The sequence below is a fragment of the Cajanus cajan genome, chromosome 1 (assembly GCF_000230855.2).
Source record: "Cajanus cajan strain Asha chromosome 1, NIPB_CcT2T_4, whole genome shotgun sequence".
NCBI lineage: Eukaryota > Viridiplantae > Streptophyta > Magnoliopsida > Fabales > Fabaceae > Cajanus > Cajanus cajan.
In genome coordinates, this window is record NC_138517.1 from 71,958,262 (window position 1) to 71,965,199 (window position 6,938).

Below are 6,938 nucleotides of genomic sequence, written 5' to 3' on the forward strand. Positions count from 1 at the left end.
GAGGATTTCAAAATAGTTCAATGGAAATAACATCCTAAACTAGTCTTAACTACGCCACGATGTCACATATCCTATCAGAGCACGCCCAACTGAAGCCTAAGCTTCATCATCAACATCCTCATGTTGATGGTCATTTGCAACACAGTAGAAGACACACATAGAACAAACAGGAGAGTGAGAAACATCTCACTCAAGTTAAGGTGTAAAATTAACGGTCAGATAACATACACAAATCATAACAAAGCACAACACAAAGCACACATTAATCAATTACAACTCAAGTCATCATACATTAGTAGCACATACATAGTCACTCATTATATAATGATGCCATGGACTCAACTCACAAATGTGTGCATGTTGCACTAGTCACATATCACAAATCATTGATGTGCTGCCTAAACAACACACTTAAGGTAGTCTAGGAGTACATGTAGGGAGCTACCCATACACTCTCAACTAGAAGGATGCATTGCTAGGGTCTGGTCAGGATAACAAAACTACGCAAGTTACGTCCGTGCTCACAAACGGGCGAAATTGAGACATCCAAACCGCACTATCCCCTAGGACTCCCCCAAGCTGTTACATAAGGAGGGTCTTCCATAACGGTGTACTCCACATCGTATCCATCACATAAATGCACATGATGCATGTCACACACTTACACTTCATTGACTCATCATTTCACTTGTCATAGTTACTCATATATCATGTCTCATTGTCACATATTCACTTTTCACATTGTCTCATCGTATTCACATAGTCTTACACAAGAAACTTATCATAGGCATATACATCAAAATAGCACACAAACCATAACATGAAATTATTCAACTTCATACACATTCAATTCGCAATTCATAACATACGAAGTATAAAGGTCATAAATCTAACTTCATGATTTCATGCATATTTTTTACAACTAGCCAAGTAATATAATATTTCAATAGGTCAAAACACTCCAAATGTTACCCAAAACATGAATCCATCATCAATTTTATATATAATGCCTCAAAATTCATCCAAAGATTATATCCCTAATTTACTTCATAGAGTTTCCCACAAGAACCCACACAACACTCTAATCATATCAAAACTTGTCTATTTTCAAAATTAAACACATATTTACACTCAGAAAATTAAACATACATTCATGCTCAGTAATCATCAAGGAATACAACAGAAAACTTAGAAGCCAAAACAGAAAATATTCAAAATTTGCATATCTCTCATAGGGTTTCCTGTAGGAACCCATATAGCACTTTAATTCATATCAAAACTTATCTATTCTCAAAAGTGAACACATATTCACACTTAGAATCACACAAGGAATGCAATAGAACAATAAGAAAGCAAAACAGAAAACTTTCATAAAGTGTCTGTTCTTATAGGCATACATAAAGCAAGGGATTAGAGGTTAATCCTACTACCCAATAGTTATTCCCACACCCCTGAGTGAGGTTTCCCACTCCCCCTTACGTGGACGAGTAGAAGATGAAGCACGGACAGGATCTGGTTAGTCTCCTTCTCTTGGTTCTCCTTGGTTTTCAGAGAACGTAGAAAAGAAATGAGTCAGAAGAGTGAATACGTGAAATGACTCCTAGTAACTTCTGATAACTCCCTTCTAATAATAATAATAATAATAATAATAATAATAAAAATAATAATAATAATAATAATTAATCAAATAACCATCACATCCTTCCTTCCCCTTCCATAAAATAATTAATATAATTAAAGCATATCTCTTCCTTTTAATCATATAACATAAGCACAATTATTAATAAAATACATTTCATAAAAGTTACCTATATATCACTAATCAAAATAATAATTATAAATCACATCTCATAAATAAAATGGTGCTCATATAATTATTTAAATAATATTAAAACTATAAAATAATTACATTAAATACCAAAATAATAATTACAAATCATGCTTTATAACAAAATAATGCTCATATGAATACTTAAACAGTACCAAAAATTCCAAAATAAATACATCAACATACTAAAATAATTTCTAAAACATTATTAATATAAGGTATGAAAACTGGGGTGTTACATAGTTTCCATGTGAGGCCACGTATTATATAATCACAGTTTTTCCAACATCCATATATGTTAAATTTCACCAATATTAAGTCAATATATTCTATCATCACATCCCAAATCACAGAGATACACAACTCATCCATATCCACAATATCACATACCTAGCACCATGTCATACTCATGCCGCTACTATTGCATCACACGCCCAACATCGTGCCACGCGTACATTTGTACTAATTGCCACACATTTCGCACTATGTCATGCTTACGCCACCACTGTCACATCACATGCCCAGTGTCGTGCCATGCATACATTTGTGCCAAGACATCACACCACAGTCCACAATTCAATTCCACATCACATGTACAACCAACATTTCCACAATAAGTCATACACATATCTTGTACAACCTCCTCATACATATCAATCTTTAATTCACAATTAATTTACATTCCATCCAGCACACACCATTTATACCTCTTCATACAATTAATAGTCATTACTGGACATCATACAATTCACAACCATCGTTAAAATCCATCAATATAATACCATATTTCACAATCCCACATCAAAATTATATCATAAGTATTATAAAGCATCACTAAGAAATCATAAAGTATCACAAACATGCCAATAAGGGAGTCCCAAATCGTCAAAAACACAAACTAAAATAGATTACCCTTGTCGGCAACTATAAATCCTGACATCTTGACCTCTACTTACTATTTTGACCATAACATGAGTTATACACACCCTTTTTGAGTGATTCCAAAGCCATTAGAAATATAACACCCAAAGATACAACATTTGTGAATAACACGAAGCCTAAAAATGTCTTGAAGGTCACCTCGCATGGCTATCAACACAAAATATTTCACGCACTAGAATGGAGATTGAACTTTTAACTCTCATAACTCAATCAATTCTTAACATTTTTACACGATTCTAGAGTCTAAATTATAGCCCCAAGTGTTTAGTTTCTAACCCAACAAACAAAAATTGATTTAGTTAATCATACAAAAAGATATTACAAAAATAATAAGGTATATCTATAAGTAAAATCTCTCAATTACTCATTAATTCATATAATTAAGAGTGATCATCAATCTACAAAATCCTAACTTACATAGCACATCTCAATGAATCCAATTATCATGTAGATCATCAATGTTACCATAACAACCATATTTAAAAATCAATATAAAACTTGATTGAATCGTTAATTTTATAGAATCTTTACTCAAATAGTAAAACCCCAAATTTTTCCAAAACCTAACTCACAGGCACTTTTGTAACCACCTGAATGGGCGTCACACTGCAAAACAACACCACACAGAAGTAGAACATGCATATAAAGGAATATATACATATATCCAGCCTGAGGCTCAAAAAGTCAAAGTATATCTAATACTAACAAAATGCTATGCCAAGGTAGCCTACACAAAATCATCTCCAGACCTCCTCTGTGGCACTGCCACTACGCTCCAGCCTATCCCTGCTCTGCTCACATACACAGTATGATCATCGTAGTCCAAACCACATGGAAACATGCAAGAGTAAGCTAGTGAAAATAATCAACATATAGATATATATAAACAACCTTCAACTTAACAACACCATTATCATTCTCAACAGTTTCAACATACAACACATAACAACACATAACTCAATCACAGCTTCACAACATAACAACACATATACAACTCATATCAACATCAATTAAACACATCAACAACTTATGCGTCGTCACGCATTTCAAATTGGAGATCTCCTACAACATAGGTGAGTAGTTTAAGTGGCTAGGTCCTACCGAATCGATAGAAAAGAACCTTTTTGGGCTTACTAGGTAAACAACAAATTTGGATGCCAATCCACAACACTATAACGATTTCTCAGACTTTGCCACTTAAACAAGGATGTATAGTACTCTGTTAGGATAGAACAACTGGGTTTAGGCCTACCATGACATTAGCTAGCTCAACTAAGTCACCTATGGCATTAACCTACCGACTATCCTCCAAATACTACAACCCTCCAATACTCGGTTTGTAACATCTCGAATTTTCTACATAGTTAATTATTATTATAGAGCTTATTTTCTTATAGTTATTTTAATTAATTAAAGGGATTTTATAGAACATTTTAGAGATTTTTTTAAATAATTTAAATATTTATGAAAATTAATTTTTATATGAAATTCTATTTTTTTAGGCCTAGAACAGGCTGTTCTAAAAAGCAGAACAGGCTGTTCCCCAAAGTAGAACGGGCATTCCAAAAAGTGGAGCGGGTCGTTCCAGAATAATAAAATGGTCTAAAATCCTAAGTTAGAAACGGGCCGTTCCAATTATGGTCAATGTGTGTTAAAATTAACCCTAGAAAGAGCCGTTCTAGTTTTGAGAACGGGCTGTTCTAGTTGTAAATTTTGAGAACGGATAGGAGGCTCAGGCTTGATTTCAAATCATACTATTCACTTCTGGCTTCTTCTTCTTCTAAACCTTCTAAAGACCAAGGGGAATTCAGAGGAGGAGATTAGCAAGGTTCTGCTCTAGTTTCAGCTCCTGCTTATCGAGGTAAGGGGGTGTTGGAAATCTCGCTCGAGGGTATGGGAATAATAGTTGGGTAGTCGGATTGGCCCCTAATCCCTTGCCTGATGTATGTTTCTAGGAACATGAATGTGTTCTGTTTTACTTTCTGATTACTTTGTTGTGTTCCTTGTTGGAGATGATGAATGAATATGTGGTTATTTTGAAAATAGATAAATTTTAATATGAACTAAAATGCTCTGTGGATTCCTTTACGAACACTATGAGGAACAATTATGACATGACTATGTGAAATATGAACAAATGACATGTGACATGAGAATGGGCTATTGAGATAAGCTATGATTATGAGAATATGAAAAATGATAACATGAGGTAATAAATAAAATTCTGTAATAAGTGAAATGTTGAGTCAATGAAATAGTGAATGTTTGACATGCATCATATACATATATAACTCCAGGTGTGCCGCTTATGCCGCATACCAGTGATGTAACAAGTTATGTGATGAAATAACTTATTCCAGGTGTGTCGCTTATGCCGCATACTAGTGATGCAACAAGCTATGTGATGAAATAACTTATTCCAGGTGTGCCGCTTAGGCCGCATATCAGTGATGAAATGATGTATTCTAGGTGTACCTTGGGTCACCAATGATGAAATGATGTGATGAAATGATTTATTCCAGGTCCGCTTAGGCCGCATACCAGTGTTGTACTAAGATATTTTAGGTGTACCTTGGGTCACCAATGATGTATTCATGAATGAATGTGCCCAGGTATGTTGTTGTGCACCATACCAGTGATGAGAAATGTGAATTTCCGCATGGCGCCACATGCATGCATTTACGAGTCGAGTCCATGGCATTATTGCATGATAAGTGAATGTATATGTATTCTAATGTATTTATAACTTAAGAGTTATGATTAGTGATGTGTAACTTATGTGGTATTTGTTATGACTATGTGTGTGTTGCTTAACATTTATTTCTACATCTGAATTAGAGTGAGATGTTTCTCACTCCCTTGTTATTCTTGTACATGTTTAAATTATGTTGCAGGTGATCATCATCATGAAGATGTTGGTGATGAGGCTTAAGGTTTCAGTTGGGCATGCTCTGATAGGATATGTGACATCGGGGCATAGCTAGGCTTAGTTTAGGATGTTATTGTTTTAAAAACCTTAGTTTCTTTTCTTTTGTAATTTCTAGCGAAAATATAACATAGATGAAGTCTATAGTTGCAACGATTGAATCCAGGGAGAGTGTATGTTGAGAATTGTAATTTTGAATGTTCTTGATGGAAGGCCAAAGTGTGCATCTTTGTCATATTTTTTTTATTACATGATTTGGAAGTTATAAATTAATTCCTAACTAGGAGACACTGCCACCTTTACTGGAATTAATCTATATTTATTACTTTTTTTTTTATATATATGATTTCTTGAGTTTTGATACTTACATGTTGACCTTTTATGGTTTATGAGTTACGAATGTGAACCTTCTACCTTACGATATTTGAGACATTTGTTTTAACCATGAAAGATATTATCAACTATGAAAGATTTTATTTACTCAAAAAGAAAAACAAATTATTGTTTACATTTATTGTGTATTAATGTTGGGGTAGAGGGTGTCACACAATTAGGAACTAAGTTCCCGACTTCGTACTTTACTCGAATTGGCTGCTTGTAATCGATATAGCTCGACCTGGCCCCTATATCGTGGTCGCTTTGTACACGTGTGTCTCGACCTTTCCCACACACGCGATCAACTAAGTCCTAGAGGAGAACAACACAACGTCCACTCCAAGGGACAACTTCCTAAGGAGGGTTTTCAACAAATTGAGCACTTTGAGCACCACAGCTTCCTCAATCCACACAATGGGATGAATAACTTCGAAAACATCTCTCTTAGTCCTAGTGATCAACAACTCATCATCACAACTCAGCTCAACAACTTAAACAACATGATCAACTCAACAGCTTAACGACTCAACTCATAATCCACAACTCAATAGCACAGCTTAGCTCAGCAACTTAAAATATTATTTTTTAACTCATAGGGCAACATACAACTTTCATCACACAGCTACATCTTTTCATCATATCACAAAATTCAACATTTTCTAAGTCATAGAATCAAACACCTTCATGCCCGGCGCAAGTAAACTCACGCCCGGCCTGAACCCAACCCGAGAGCTCTAAAGCTCCTACATGCCCGGCGTATCATCATTATGCCCGACATATTGGGAGGTAGAGACTTCCAAGAGTCTCCCAAGCCCGACGTGCCAAAATCGTGCTTGGCACAACTCAGGCCGAGACCTCACTAGGGTC